Here is a 17,054-nt window from a genome sequence, read left to right as displayed (position 1 = left end):
CAGATTTTAGAGATACAAACACAAATTCATGGCAGAATGAATCAAGTCACTTATTTTTTAAATGTTGGTTTTACCCTAGCATGTCAAGGGTGGCATAGTATTAAAAAGTAATAAATATAATGAGCAACATTAAAAATGAAATGAGAAAAGATATGATCCTCTAAAGAGAGATATTTTTTTCAATAAAATTCACTATTGATTTTCAATAACAACTCTCAGTAAGTTAAGAACAAAAGGAAATTTTCTTAACATATTAAAGGACTAGAAAAATCCTACAGCAAACATCATACTTTTTTGAAGTGGGGAAACACATTGTTTTTAAGATCTGAAGCAAGACAATTGTGTTTTTTCTCACTACTATTCATTATGCTGAAGATTCTAGTAAGTACAGTAAGATGTGAAAAACAAATAAGTTGTAAGGTTAATGAAGAAGAACAAAAGTTTTATTATTCATGGATGATATGCTAACACAACAAATAAAAAACTATACACATAAATTATTAGAAATAATGGATGTGGAGAAAAGGGAACCCTTGTGCATTCATTAGTCGGAAGGTAAACTGGTGCAGCCATTGTAGAAAACAGTATGGAGGCTCCACAGGAGAATAAAAATAGAATTACCATATGATCCAGCAGTTCCACTTCTGGGTATTTATCTGAGGTAAACATAAACACTAACTCAAGAAGATACATGTATCCCCATGTTCAGTGCAACATTATTTACCATAGCCAAGATATGGAAATAACCTAAATTTCCATCAGTGGATGAATGAACAAAGAAATTATGGAATGGAAATTAGGGAATTATATTATTCAATCATAAAAAAGAATGAAATCTTGCTATTGTGACAATATGAACTGACCTTGAGGGCATGATGCTAAGTGAAAGAAGTTAGATAAAGAAAATATTTTCTCTTTTTTTTAAAAAAGATTTTATTTATTTATTCATAAAAGACACACACAGAGAGAGAGGCAGAGACACAGGCGGAGAGAGAAGTAGGCAGAGGGAGAAGCAGGGGCTCCATGCAGGGAGCCCGATGTGGAACTCGATCCTGGGTCTCCAGGATCAGCCCCTGGGCTGAAGGCGGTGCTAAACCACTGAGCCCCACCCAGGCTGCCCACATTTTCTCTCTCTTATATGTGGAGTCTAAACAAACAAACAAACAAAACAAACAAACACAAGCTCAGAGATACAGAGAACAGATTGGTGGCTGCCAGAGGTGGGAGGCAATGGGAGAAATGAGTGAACTGCGGTTGACTATTTTTTTAGTTAAATAAATTGAATAAAAATTTTAAAAATAAAATAAGTAACAAAAAAATTTATCAAGTTTGCTAGTTGTAATATACATTTTTAAAAGTTTGAATTTCAATATATGAATAAAAACAGAATATATAATTTTATTAAAAATATAGAATTTAAATAGCATTATAAATGTAATAATCTAAAAGTAACTTCAAGAAAATAACTCCTACAAGTCATTAAGAAAATGACATGAAAGTGTTGACAAAAGCCTTGAAAGAAGCATTTCATTGAGGAAGTCCCTGTAGTACAGACGTAGAAAATAGGCTCAATCTCATGAGTAAGCAAGGAAATGCACACAAATTCATCGGAATTCATTTTCTTTCTAGCACATTCACAAAAATTGTCTTGTCAAAGATATGGAACAACTAGTAAACTTACACGCTGCTGGTAGTCACTTCAGAAAACCTCTTCAGAAATCACTTCAGAAAACAATTTAGCATTATCTGGTAAAGTTGATTTTGTACAGTGAATATAACTCAACTATTCCACTCCTGGATATATACCTTAGAGAAAAACTTGGATGTGTACAAATGTCTATCTACAGTAGAATTGAAAAAAAAAATTGGAATCATCATATGAAAGATTACTATATATCAGGGGAAATAACCACATGTCAGCTACCTGCAAAAACTGATAAATATCAAGACCATAATACTGAACAAAAAAGCAAAGTTGAAGATTAGTACAGACAGTATAATTCCATTTATATGAAGTTTAAAGACAGAATAACTCTATTATGAAGGCATTGGTGCATATTTGGTAAACCTATAAAGCAAAGCAAGGAAATGGTAAATACAAAGATAAAATGATCATTACCAATGAGGGAGGAAAGAATGGGATGATTTAAGAAGAGTACACAGAGAATCTGAAAGATAACAAACAACAATGGCCTTTACACTTTTCAACTGCATGGTCCCAACCTAGGCAGGGCTGATATGCAGCTGGGCAGAGCCCAACTATTACCTCCTACTAGCTGCCAAGAGTTGCTTCAAGGAGACCTCTGAGCGCTCCCCTCAAACACTTGCATTGCTCCCACCTCTCAATTCACTTGCATGCAATTTAATTACTGATGTTTTGAGTTTTGATCAACTGACTATGTTACTATTTATTTTCTCTTTGTCTTATCTATTTTATGCTCCTTTGTCCTCTCTACCTTCTTTTGATAGCCTTTATTATTCCCCTCTATATTTTCTTTTATCTTTGAGGTTTACATTCTTATGTATTTTTTAAAGATTTATTTATTTATTTATTTATTCATAAGAGACACAGAGAGAGAGACAGAGAGAGACAGAGACATGGGCAAAGAGAGAGAACCAGGCTCCTCACAGGGAGCCTGATGTGGGACTCAATCCCGGATCCCGGATCACGCCCTGAGCTGAAGGCAGATGCTTAACCACTGAGTCACCCAGGCATCCCAATTCTTGTGTAATTTTTATTACTGGCTACTCTAGAGATCAAAACATGTATCCTTATTTCCCCACAATCTGCCTAATACTAACACTTTACCACCCTTGCAGACATGCTGAGAATCTTGCAACAGTTTTATTCCTTTTATCCAATTTCGTGCTATTACAGTTACACATTTTGCTTCTACATAGAGTGTAAGCCCCACAAAATATTGTTGTGATTGTTGTTTTAAATTTACCATTTTTAATCACCCAAATTTTTACCCATTCTGCTGCTCTTCATTCTTCCTGTAGTCTTGTGTGTCTATCCAGGATCCCTTTTCCTTCAGCCTGGAAAAAGTCCCTTTAGTATTATTTGTAGTGTAAATCTTTTATCTGCTGAAAAGTATTTATCATAATTTTTAAAGAAAATTTTTCTGGGCGGAGGACGTGAATGGATATTTTTCCAAAAAGGACATACAGATGGCTAACAGACAACATTAAAAGATGCTCAACATCATTTATCTTCAGAGAAATGCAAATCAAAACCACACTGAGAATATCATTTCATGTTCTCTTTTTCCAGACCTGGCTGAGCAGGAGGCACCATCATGGGAGTCGACATCCGCCACAAGGACCGAAAGGTTCGGCGCAAGGAGCCCAAGAGCCAGGACATCTACTTGAGACTGTTGGTCAAGCTGTACAGGTTTCTGGCCAGACGAGCCAACTCTACCTTTAACCAGGTTGTGTTGAAGAGGTTGTTCATGAGTCGCACCAACCGGCCACCTCTGTCCCTTTCCCGGATGATCCGGAAGATGAAACTGCCTGGCTGGGAAAACAAAACAGCTGTGGTTGTAGGGACCATAACGGATGATGTGCGTGTCCAGGAGGTGCCCAAGCTGAAGGTGTGTGCACTGCGCGTGAGTAGCCATGCCCGGAGCCGCATCCTCAAAGCTGGAGGCAAGATGCTCACCTTCGATCAGTTGGCCCTGGACTCCCCCAAGGGCTGTGGCACCGTCTAACTCTCTGGTCCACGCAAGGGCCGAGAGGTGTACAGACACTTTGGCAAGGCCCCAGGAACCCCACACAGCCACACCAAACCCTACGTGAGATCCAAGGGCCGGAAGTTCGAGCGTGCCAGAGGCCGCAGGGCCAGCCGAGGCTACAAAAACTAACCCCAGATCCTGCCTTGTTATTAAAAAGATTTTGAATGCAAAAAAAAAAAAAAAAAGAATATCATTTCAGACCCATCAAATGACTAGTATTAAAAAAGCAAGAACTAACAAGTACTGGCGAGGATGTGGAGAAAGGGGAACACTGTGCACTGTTGGGGGGGAAAGCAAATAGCTGCAGCCACTGTGGAAAACAGTATGGGGGTTCTTCAAAAATTAAAAATGGAACAACCACATGATCCAGCAATTCCACCTCCGGTATTTACCTGGGAAAACTAAAACACTAATTCAAAAGGGTGTATGCACCCCTGTGTTTATAGAAGTATTATTTACAATAGCCAAGTTGTTAAAGCAACCCGTGTCCATCAATATAGATGAATGAATAAAGAAGATGTAATATATATATATATATATTACATTACATATATATATAAAGGAACATTGCTCAGCCATAAAAAGTATGAAATCTTGGGATTTGCAGCAACAGGGACGGACCTTGAGGATATTATGCTAAGTGAAATTAAGTTAGACAAAGAAAGATAAATACCGTATTATTTTACTTACATGTAGAATCTAAAAATCAAAGCAAACCAACAACAAAAAAAGAAACAGACTTGTAAATATAGAGAACAAACTAGTGGTTGCCAGAGGGGAGAAGAGTGGAGAGATGGGCGACATAGTGGACAAGGACCTACAAACATCAAATTATAAAATTAATAATTCATGAGGATGAAAAGTACAGCATGAGAATATAGTCAATAATATTGTAATAACATTACATTGTTGTAATAAATCATGGTGACAGATGATAACTACACTTAAGGTGGTGAGCATTATGTAATATATATAATTGTTCAATCACTACTTTGTACACCTGAAATATAATATTGTATGTCAACTATACATCAATATAAATAAATGAATAAATAAATAAGATTTTTCACTTGTTACAGAATTCTAGGTTGGAAGTTTTTTCTTTCAGCATTTAAAGATGTCAATCTTTTGCCTCCTATTTCTATAATACCTGTCCAAAAGTCAGATAAAACTTGTTATTGATCCTTTGAACTTAATGTGTCCCTTTTGTTAGTTGCCCCCCCCCCTTTTTTTTAATGTTTCTCACTGTCTTTGATCAGGTCTTAATTTAAAATTAGCTGTCCAAAATGATCGAGTTTTATGGAATAAACAAATATAAGTTTTTAGGCAGCGGGCTTCTTTTCTTCGGTGGTAGGTTTCTTTTCTGCAGGTTTCTTATCAGCTGCTGGTTTCTTGGTAGCTGCAGCCTTGTTTCCTACCAAAGTTTTTTTCTGCTTTTTCACACCAACAGCCTTCTTTCCTTTCTTCCCTACCATGGGCTTCTTGCCTGGAACCCCCTTCTCCTCCGATTTGGCTTCTAAGGTTGCTGCCGCCTTATCCATCCGGAGTTTGTGATTCCTGGCCTGGCGAAGAATGGTGTTCCAGCGCATGGTCTTTGCATACGGGTTTAGCTTCAACATGATTCTTCTTTTTTTTTTTTTTTTTTAATTTTTATTTATTTATGATAGTCACAGAGAGAGAGAGAGAGAGAGAGAGACAGAGAGAGACAGAGAGAGGCAGAGACATAGGCAGAGGGAGAAGCAGGCTCCATGCACCGGGAGCCCGACGTGGGATTCGATCCCGGGTCTCCAGGATCGCGCCCTGGGCCAAAGGCAGGCGCTAAACCACTGCGCCACCCAGGGATCCCTGATTCTTAGGTTCTTCAGTGGATTCTTCTTCAGGACTCTAGGATGAATCTTCTTGCGTGGTGCTCGGAGGGCTCTTTGGATCTCTGGGCTTTTCAAGATTCTGCTGAGGTCTGTATTAAGCATTTTATGCATGGGAAGGTTGTAGTTACTCTTGAGGGAGGCAGCCTTACGCCAAGTGCCATACAGATCGTCTAACTTGAGGAAAGCACTTTCAGTCCAAAAGCAGAAACGTCCCACATGCCCACCAGGAGCAAGTTTCAGAACGTTCAGTCTGCTTACATTAAGTAAAGTAATTCCAGGGATGTTTCTGAAGGCCTTGATGATACCGTTGTCTTCACTGTAGATGATGCAGGGTCCCCTGCGCTGGATACGACGACGGTTTCTCATTTTGCCCTTGCCAGCTCTCCTTCGCTGAGAGGCATAGACCTTTTTGATATCATTCCAGGCTTTAAGTTTCTTAAGAAGCAGAACCGCCTCCTTGGTCTTCTTGTAGCCTTCAACTTTATCTTCAACCACCAAAGGAAGTTCAGGAACTTCCTCAATACGATGACCTTTAGACATGACCAGTGCTGGTGAGGCTGAGGCAGCCAGGGCAGAGCAGATGGTGCATCGCTTTTGTGTTGTGTTCACTCTGCGGTGCCAACAGGCGCCAGGTTTTGGTTGGTGCAAACATGCGGCCTCCACGACACATATTTCCAAGAGCACCCTGGCCAGAACGGTGAGGCCCACCCCTGAACTCTGGGAATTCGAGCCACGGCCCTTCCAGTACCCCAAGACTCGGCACTGGTTTGATGACCTGCTAATTCACTGACAGCATATGGTTGTCTGTTGTTTTTGTGCAAGTTGGTGTGAACAGAGTTCACGATATCGGGTCGAATGGGAGCCTTAAACACAGCAGGCAAGGTAACATTTTTGCCAGATGATTCCCCCTTTTCAGAGTACACAGATATCAACGGACGAGCACACGACCTCCCAGGGAGAGGAGAGGGCCACGCTCCTCTCAACCCAGGCTTGTTAGTTGCTTTTAATATTTTTATCCATTATTATATTTCTCTTATATACTTTTTGTTTGATTATTCTTTTACAAACTTCAATTCTCTGATGAAAACTTCCCACCTGCAATAATTTTGGCTCTCACTTTCTTTTTCTTCAATCTATTATTTGTAGTGTATGTGCTGTAATGGTCTCTGATTAAAATATTTAAGTACACAGTTTCTGAGAAATTAGCAATTTTTTTTTAAAGATTTTATTTATTTATTCATAGAGACACAGCTAGAGAGAGAGGCAGAGACACAGGCAGAGGGAGGAGCAGGCTCCATGCAGGGAGCCTGACGTGGGACTCGATCCAGGTCTCCAGGATCACGCCCTGAGCTGCAGGCGGCACTAAACTGCTGCGCCACTGGGGCTGCCCAGCAATTTTTTATAAAATCTGGAGGGAAAGTTCCTCATGGCTTCTTTCTTACTTATTTTAAATCTAATTTAGGATTCTTCGCCCCTAAAAATCCTTTGAGTTTTGAATTATCTGAGTGGGGGGAGGTTTCTTTGCATAAGGGAAACCCAAAGTTTTCCTTTACTTGCTTAGACTGATGATATTATTTCAATATCATATGTACCTGACAAGACGCAACCTTCTTCAGATCCCATTACAACTTTATTCCTAACTTTTTTAACTTCAGAGTTATCTTCCTAGCCTGCTGCTGAGATTATAATTTGATGCCAAACTATGGTGTTAAACACATTATGATTGAATCAAAACACAGCAAAGGAAACTTGATGCTTTGGAAAAGGCGCATTCTCTGGTTAAATGTGAATAAGTGTTATAGATCCATTGTTGGATGTGGGCATGTCTCATTGGTCTGGCAAGCTGGTAGATTCTTTGAAAGCAAGGCCTTAAATTCTTTTCAACTCTCTTGGCACTACCTAACACAGCTCTTAATATGTATGTGTTCAATTGATGTCTGTTGTAACCACTCAAAATTTGATGTGACATAAAGAAGGTATTTCTGTGTCACTTCTGAACTTAAGACCAAGAATTAACTTTTATTATCTACTAATTTAAATCAGTAAAAAATGTCTCGAGAATATGAGTACACCACATGTACTTTTAAAGAGAGATAGTTCCAATGGCATCAGGTAAAGCTGTTGAAAATAATTAAGCAGTTTTGTTTTACTATATAGCTCTGATCCCTCTGTCCTTCTATAAAAAAAACTCCAAGAAAATATGGTTTGAATAATATAGTTTTAAGAATGGTCAGCACAAAAGAGTTTAAGTTTTCAAAACACATTGTATTATAGCATTTGGTGGGAGAAGGAACACCTATAAGGTAATTGTAAATAGCTGATGTTAGAGGTGAACTCAAATTGCAGAGGCTTAGCATAATGAAGATTTTTTTTCTCAGTCAGTCAAAACCCAGCACAGGCTTAGTGGCTCACTCCATCATGAGGTTATGGAGTCTAGAACATGTGGCCTCAAAGTTACCAAAGCACAGCAGACTGGGGTGGAGGAACTGGGAAATATTTTTAAGCACTGAAATTACTTGACATATTTTCCATTGGCCAGAACACAGTCATAAAGCTTAAGCAACTACAAAGGGGGACCAGAAATGCAAAGGACAATGGCTATTTGGTGACTTAGTCTCTGCTACAGGAATGATAGGAGAGAATATCAACACAATGTCAAATTGTCTAACCTGGATTTTTAACTCTTCTATAATTAGATGGGCATAGAAACAGAAATCTTATAGTGAAAATAAGAGGGGTTATTGGGTTTTTAAAAATAGATATTTCCTTGCATTCATTTAATAAGCATTTATTACTGGACTGCTATAACCACACACCTCTTGTAACACAATGAAGTAGAAATAAAATAAATTGGTAAAAACACTTTCTCTTGAGGAACATAGAATCTAAGAGTGAAGATAAAGGCAAATCTTGGAAGTTTCCTCAATTGTCATTTCTTTTATTTGTCTTCACAAACTGCTGTGTTTTTTTTTTTTTTTTTTTGCATTTGTTAACAAAACGAAGCTGGATTCCATTTCTGAGTATATACCCAAAAGAAATGAAAACAGGGTATTCAAAAGATATCTGCACTCCTCTACTTAACTGCACCATTATTCACAATAGCCAAGATATGGAAACAACCTAAGAACCCTTTGATGGATGAATGAGTAAAGATATGGTACATATATACAATGGAATATTATTCAGCCATGAGAAAGAAGGATGTTTTGTCATTTGCAACAACATGGATGAATCTTGAGGACATGCAAAGTGAGATAAGTCAGACAGAAAAAAGACAAATACTGCATGTTCTCACTTATAGGTAGAATCTAAAAAAGCCAAATCCATGAAAACAGAGGGCAAAATAGTGGTTACAGGGCCTTGGAGGTAGGGGGATAAGAGAGGAGGAAAGGTGTTCTTTAAGAGTACAAACTTGCAACAAGTAGTAAATAAGTTCTGCAGCTCTAATGGAGTTTCACAATATAGTGAGAAAGACAATGACATTGTATTTTAATCGTCAAACTTGCTAAGAGACTAGATCTTAATTATTCCAATCCCTAAAAAAGAAATGATAATTAAGTGACATGATAGAGGGGCTAATTATCACTACAATGAAAATTGTATGAATGTATCACATCGACACATTGTACACCTTAAATTTACACAGTGTTATATGTCAAATGTATTTCAATTTTAAAAAACCTACTTAAACACTATTTTCAGTGTTTCATTTTTTATTTAAAGTAGAAATTGTATTCTTATCAGCTTCTGCAGGCTTAATGGTCAGCTGTTCAATTAGTATTAAAAAACCTAGATAGGGACAGCTGTAATATTTTCGTTTCATGTGATAGGAAGAGTATTTTTCTAGAAATCGAAACACTAGGGCTTTTATTTTCCTCCTGCTACTACTGACTAGCCCTGTGACCTTCAAGAAGCCAGTTATCCCTAAGGTCTTTGGTTTCCCTGCATTCAAAGATGTTCTCCAAGGTCTCTTCCTAGTATGGATTCCATATCTTCTCTTTTTAGGTTTAGATTCACAGTTTGTCTCATTCCTCTCCCTTCCAATTCAGATACCTTCCTCCACTAGTGCCTGGGTACCGTATTGTGGTATCCCAGATGAGTTTGACATTTCCCCAAGGAGGCTCAGTCTCCAGAATCTGGACCATCTTGAATCTCTTCTTACTCTGCTGTAATATGCTCTTGTCCTGTGGACCATTCTTTCAAGTCCTGTTTTTGCTCCGAAGGACTTAGCTACTAAGATAAACTAGCAAGTACCAATATATTCATGAACCTGTTGCCTCATTCCTATGTCAAATAACACAAAGGCTAGGCAGGTGTAGTTTTGTGGGGGAAATTTCTTCCTACAAAGAGCATTGCCATAAGGGCAAATATGAGGTTGCTTGGCTGAAGGGAGGAAAAGAGAAGCCCTGCATCTTTTGGCCAATCAATTTTCTGCTCCTCTGACCAAATGAAAGAAAGGAAGAGAAGGAGATAAAGAAAGAGAGAGAGAGAGAGAGAGAGAGAGAGAGAGAAAGACATGTCTCTATTTTGCTGTTGGTAATTTCACAAGAAAATACTCCCTATGATATTCCCTCTCAAACAGCAACTCTCCATTTAAACAAATTTAATACCCTCCTGCGGTTACATTGGCTATACAACCATGCATAATGAAAAGGTGTTGAAATTTTATCCAACACTTTTTCATGTGTAATGAGCTGATCTGGTTCCCTCCTTTATTTTGTGACTGTACTGAATTATGTCTACTGATTTCTGAGAGTTAAGCCAAACTTGCATTCTGGGAATAAATCCAACTTTTTATATGTTCCCATTTTTACATATTCCTAAATTTGATTTGCTAATATTTGGATTAGGATTTTTGCATTTATAATTTTCTTTTCTTGCAATGTCTTTGTAAGTTTTGGTATCAAGATTATGCTATACTCATAAATAGAGCTGGGAAATATTTCTTCTTTTTTTATTTTTTAGACAAGCTCATGTGTACTTAGTGTTATTTCTTCATGAAAAGTTTATAGAGTTTGTTGCTAAAGCCAGGTGATCCTGGAGCTTTAATTTATTGAATGGTTTTTAATTACATATTTATTTTATTTATGTATCTTAGTAAGATTTTATGTTCTTTGTATCAGTATTAATAAGCTGTGTTTTTTCAAGGAATTGGTAAATTTCATGTAAATTTTTAAATTGATTAGCATAAATTGGTTATATTTTCATTATTCTTGTAATGGTTAAAATATCTGTAATGTTTCCTTTTTTATCCCTGGTGTATGCAATTCACATTATTCTTTTTCTCCTGATTAATGTTTTGTTTTTATTACATTTTTCAAAGAAGTAATTTTTGACTATGTTTATTTTCTCTTTTCCATGGGGTTGTCTTTTTAAATTTTATTATTTTGAGTTTAGTTTGTTATTTTTCTGATTTATTTACATGAATACTTGATTTTCAGACTTTCTTTTTTTTCTAACACATGCATTTAGAGAGAGAAATTTCTAAGTGTAGCTTTAGTGGCAACATAGGTGTTGATACATCATATTTTCATTATCATTTAAGTAAACGTATGTTCTAATTCCTATTGTAAAGTCTTCTTTGATCCATTATATGCAGAAACGAGTTAACACACCAAACCTAACTGCTATCTGTTGAAAGGCCTGATCACAAGGTTGGCCATTGGCTGACGTCTGGGAACCTTATCATCATCCCCCCACCAACTGGTAAGAGTGGTTCACTATTCCTAAACTATACAAACAACATAGTTTATACCGATCACCTACTTTCCTTTTGGGAGCCTGGAATTTTGGTATATACCAGGCAGAGGCTACCCTTATGACCAGCCCCCAGTAAAAACTCTGGGCATGAGGTGTCTATGATTCCGTGGTTGGCAGCAGTTCACATATGTTGCCACAAATTGTAGTTGGGGAAATTAAGGGCATCCTGTGTGACTTCACCAGGAAAGGATTCCAGAAACTTACACCTAATTTCCCCTAGTTTTCATTCCATGTACCTTTCCCTTTGTTGATTTTGCTCTGTATCCTTTCATGTAATGTATCATAGCTTAGTATGACTATGTACTGAATCTTTGACTCCTCCCAGTGAGTCACTGAACCTGAGAGTGGCCCTGGAAATCTTCAACACTCAAATGTTTAAGCATTTTGGAATTTCCCCCTTAAAAGTACAATCATTTAGCTTAATTGCATTGTTGCCAGAAAACATATGTTGAATGATTTCAATCTTTTAAAATTTGTTGAAACTGGCTGTATGAAAAGTTAATTTTATAAATTTTCCAGATGCACTTATAAAGAATATATATTTTGAAGTTGTTGTGTGCAGTGTTTAAATATGTCCATTAGGTCAGGTTCATTAATTGCATTTTTCAAATATTATTCACTTATTCTTCCAAGTTTTTATTTAGATTCAAGTTAGTTAACATACAGTGCAGCATTGGTTTCAGGAGTAGAATTCAGTGATTCATCACTCACACATAATACCCAGTGCTCATCACAAAGAAGTGCCTTCCTTAATGTCCATTACCCATTTAGCCCATTCCCGATTTCTGAATATTTTAAATATTTGATGATTTTGTTTGCATATTCTATCAGATACTGAGAGAAATGCATTTTAAAAAGACCTATTATGATGGTGATTGTGTATGCTTCCTGCTAGTTGCATTCATTTTTGCTGTATATATTTTGAAGCTACTTTATTACTTGCATCAAATTTAGAATTGATATATCTTCCTGATAGATTGACCATTACATTATATTAAAACATCTCTTCTAATCAGTAATAATATATCTTGCCTTAAAATCTACTTTGACTAACAGTAAGACCTTATCTTGTGTGTGTGTATGTCTTTGTTTTGCTTAGGTTTGCGCAGTCTGGATCTCTTCTTTTTTGTGACTTTTATCTTTCTGTGTCTTTGTATCTTTGTATTTAGGTATGTCTCCTATAAACAACAAATACTTGAGTTTTGTTATTTTTATCCAGTCTGGCAATTAAATTCAATGTAAATAGTAATAGTTTTAAATGTAAGCCTACTATCTTGTCCTTTGTGTTATGCTTGTCCACTTCTGGGAAATAACTCTGGATCTTTACTGGTATCCCGTATGGTTCTTGCATTCCTTTATATACCTTTACTTTTTGTTCTTTTTTGTTTTCAGTGTTAATACGTTTTATTGACTTGTTTTCTAATTCACTAATCTTTTCTTCTACGTGTCTAATCGACAGTTAAACCATCTGTTGTGTTCTTAACTTCGACTATTCTATTTTTTGCTTATATGTTTTGCATTTGATGTTTTTATAGATCCCAATTCTCTGGTAAGGTCATATATCTTCTCATCTCTTTCCTTTGACATATTAATCATAGTTACGCTAAAAATCCAAGTCTATTAACACCAATATCTAAATTCCTGTGGTTCTTTTTTTATTAACTTTTTTCCTCTTAGTTTTCAGTCACTTGTTACCATCTTCTAGTCTACCTTATAGACCAATCATTGCTTATGAACTGTTGTAGAAAGAATTTGAGGATCTTGTTAATGTTCTTTTTTTCCAGATAGAATTAACTTTTGTTTCTTGCGTATATTCAGAATAGGACATGTCATCTTAAACTAGACTGGAACATAACTAGTTTGCAGATAAATTTTTTTCTATACACTGGTTAACTTCTTTTTGAATCTTAATCTTAGAGTGCTGATTTTGTACGGTCCTAACTGCAAGTCCAGAGGCCTCTCTTCTGCTTACAGGCTTTGATTCCAGGTGTAGTGTTCACACCTTTGTGAAACTATTGAGAATTCAGTTTCCCAGGCTCTTAGTCAAATCTTTCTGCTTTGCTTTGTAGCCTTTTGGTTCTTCACTGTTTATGAATTGGCAGATACCTCAAGGGGGAAAACAGTGCAGACTATTGGGATCACCGTGATATGTTTTTTGTTTTCCGAACATCTTCATTTCTCTCAACTCTGGACTGCTATAGCAACTTTGGAATCTTAGTGAGACTGTTGAAATCTTAACTCAGGATCCCAACTCCTTATCTGCCACTGATTCTCAGCTTCTTAGACTTTTACTGAAATATCACAGAGGAAAATTTCTACAGAAATCCAGACCTAATCAATTCATTTTTCTTATTTCTGGGGTCCTGATACCTCAAATCATGGCTTCCTAGAGAGCCTTCTAATGCCTTTGAACATATGTATATGCATTCACACACATACGTGCTGTATTGTTAATTCTTTTTATTTTGATGTTAGTCTGTAGCAACATATACCACCTAAAACAGGCAACCCTGACATATTCTTTATAAATCTGAGATTTTACATGTGACCACTTCAAACTATAATGTGAGTTTCATTTCTAGTAATCAGAATTCTTTTTTTTTGGTAAAGTCTACATTTATATTATTTTGACAGCCTTGCCATTCTGCGTTCTTACATTGACTTTATAGTCTAAAACTCCCACATATTTTTCATATGAGCAGCTATTAAGCAGTGCTTTTACTAGTTGAATTTATTTAACTTAAATGCAGAATTTTACTTTGAAATTTATCTTGTTAATTTAAATCATTCTTTACAGTAAAAACAGAACCAAACTAGGAATTGAAGTTATCATTTCTCACAGTTTTATATTTTCAGTAAATCACTGATGAAACCTTGATAAAGCCATGAGCTCTTCTATCTTTGATTTTTTTTTTTTTTGCTCTTAAAAGAGATTTAGAAACATTTAATTCCCTTAGCAACTGGTTGAAAATTCATTGAGAGCTAAAAGCATGACTAACTCAGTCTTGAATCCTTTTGTACCTAATGGGCAGTGCTTTTTATGTACTAGATCTACTGTATTTTTGGAACGTTCTTTTGATTCTGGGTGTTTAGCTTTTTATAACGCCATTTGTATAGTTCCATGATGCTTTTCTATAATTATTACTGATTATATAAATTTTTCCCCATTATTTTAAGTGTTTTTTAAAAGCACAAAAAATTTTGGAACACTCACTATAAATGGTTGTCTTTCTTCTTCCTTGGATCATTTGTGCCTAGGTTACAAACTTTTCTTTTTGAAAGATTTTCAGCAGCCTTGAGCTAATTTCTTTCCCAAAATTGGTTTGCTGGATTGTTTTCTCCCCAAACTTGTAGAACCTGCTTTTTTATGCTTTTGTTCAATGTCTGGTCTCAGCATTCCTCTCTTAGATATAAAAATGCTAAGATGGTGAGTACTTTCTTTTGAGTCTTACCTTACCTTGATAGCACCAAAAAGACATTCTTGTTGATTAGAATTAAGTACAGAATAGTAATTCTGGTTGTTTCCCCTTTCTTGAGAGAGAGCAAACTGTCAAAGGAGTAAGTCAAAAATTTATCAGATGTGCTGCTTTTAGTGAAAAGAGATTTTCAGCAGATGCACAGCTTGTTGAATTACACATGGTCCTTACTAAATCTTGCTTCTCTGATAGTTGCGTGATTTGTATTAGATCACAAAGTCTCAGTCCATGAAACAAACATAAGGGGAAAATGCCAAAATAGAAAATCAGATCAGGAAAAAAATGCAATGAAAAATAATTTTACATACAAATGAGTAAATGGAGGAAAAACACAAACATATGTGAGTTCTAATTAGATGTTGATTTATTTCTAAATGACAAATATATGATCACTTAGCTATATAGAAAACTGGAAATACTTAATATAAAACATATTTAAAGAACACAGAATTGGATTTCAAGTAGAAGTTGACTTTGACTTTGGCACAAAGACTGCCACGTCTGGAGGGAAAGCAGGGGAAAGGCCTGTAAACTTAGCCAGCCAACTTATTCCAAAAGGTGTACCAAATGCTGGTACATAAGTGCTTCCTCCAGGCCAGTGATATCTGTACCTGCAGCTAGCCAAGATCAAGGAACAAAGAAATCAAACTGTGGTGGAACTGTTGCATCCAGGATTTGGCGAGCTACCTTCAAGACACATTCAGATGGAACTTAGACATTAATGGATTTGGCAGTTAGTGTAGAATTTTCAAATGGGTCTTTCAGTTTAGCTTGAACTCCAAAAGCCAGATCTAAGGTGGCTGCAAGCTGTACTGCTTTCCATTTGCCTTAGGATACAATTGAACAAGCCATCCTGAAGTTGGCCAGATCCTCTTCTCTGGTTCCCTACAGACTTATTCTAGTTCTTTTTTATTTTTATCCAAGCCAGGAACCAGGCTGAAATTCAATATCAAATAAAGATGGTAGGTTTTTCTGATTTAACAGTAATTTGTTTACATACAATTCTATGTGGCAATGATGGTTAGCTGTTCCCCAATCACTGTGCTCTCCTTTCACAATGCAGTTGTGGGCGGGAATGGGCTGCTGCATCTGTAAGTCTGTCCCCAGCATCCCTATCTTCTATGTAGTGCTGTGGGACTGGTTCTCACAATGGAACATAAGCAGAATGGTGCCACTTCTAACCTGATGTGGCTACAAAGTACATACATATATTCTACCCTCTTTTTTCTCCCATCTGTTGGCTAAATTTTATTGCCCAGAGAAACTTGAGAAGCCACTTCTTTAATCTCCTCAGGAAGGGTTTCTAAACAGGTACAAAGAGTGTGTTCTCTCCCTACCAAGCAAGAACACATATACTAGACTTTTACAGACCAAGAAAAAATACTTGTTATGTTAAATTGCTAAGTTTGTTTTAAGATCTTTTGGTTTCAATAGTTAGCATTATATCAACCAATAATGCCTTTATGTCAGTCATATTCATGTGTCTTCACACACACACATACACACAGAAAGATCAGCACTCTTAGGCAATTTACCTCTAACATCTCACAGACTAACTGTATTAATCAGGGTTCAATCAGAGAAGTGCCACCCCTATATACATACATGTCTATATATTTCCATAGGTGTGGGATGTGTGCATTCACATGCATGTGTGTAAAGGTATTTGCTATAAGGATTTGACCTTACACAGTTGTGAGAGTTAAGCAGACTCAGTAAGGCTGTTGATTCTACACCTGATCCCACAGCTTCAAGTAAACAAGAAGCTATCTGAAGATAAGATGTCCGGGGAGTCAGGGAAAGTAGGGGCAAACTGGATCTCACAGGGACAAATTGAAACCAGTTCTCAAATCTCAATGCTTCCAAGCTAGAAGATGTGAATATTCCACAGAACCCACTGGCAGTCGTCATCATGGATCTGAACACACATGTGGCAGGAGTTAAAAAAAACTCCAGAAGGATGTGGGGACAGATGAAACAGGTGCAGATTTGGCTGCCATCCCATACTGAGGAGGTGGGTCAACAAATACTCAACAGTGTTCATGAGCTACAAAAACACCTGATGACCTTGCTTCAACCTTTGGACACTAAAAAAAGACAGTTGCTGCTTCACTTCCACTTCCAAATCTTTTGCAAAAAAGTATCTTATGGATCAAAAGAAAAATTTCATAAGAGAGAGATGTTGTAAACAGTTCACCCTAGTCAAGTCAATACTT

The 17,054-nt window shown here is 36.7% G+C and overlaps 2 pseudogenes; one reads left to right on the top strand and one right to left on the bottom strand.

The window, feature by feature from the left end:
- The first annotated feature begins 3,278 nt into the window (after positions 1–3,278).
- On the top strand, positions 3,279–3,902 carry LOC484021 (annotated as a pseudogene).
- Positions 3,903–5,056: 1,154 nt separating this feature from the next.
- Positions 5,057–16,749, bottom strand: LOC611761 (annotated as a pseudogene).
- Positions 16,750–17,054: the final 305 nt, after the last annotated feature.

The sequence above is a fragment of the Canis lupus genome, chromosome 1, assembly GCF_011100685.1.
Source record: "Canis lupus familiaris isolate Mischka breed German Shepherd chromosome 1, alternate assembly UU_Cfam_GSD_1.0, whole genome shotgun sequence".
NCBI classification, from domain to species: domain Eukaryota; kingdom Metazoa; phylum Chordata; class Mammalia; order Carnivora; family Canidae; genus Canis; species Canis lupus.
This window is presented reverse-complemented; position numbering and strand designations above follow the sequence as displayed.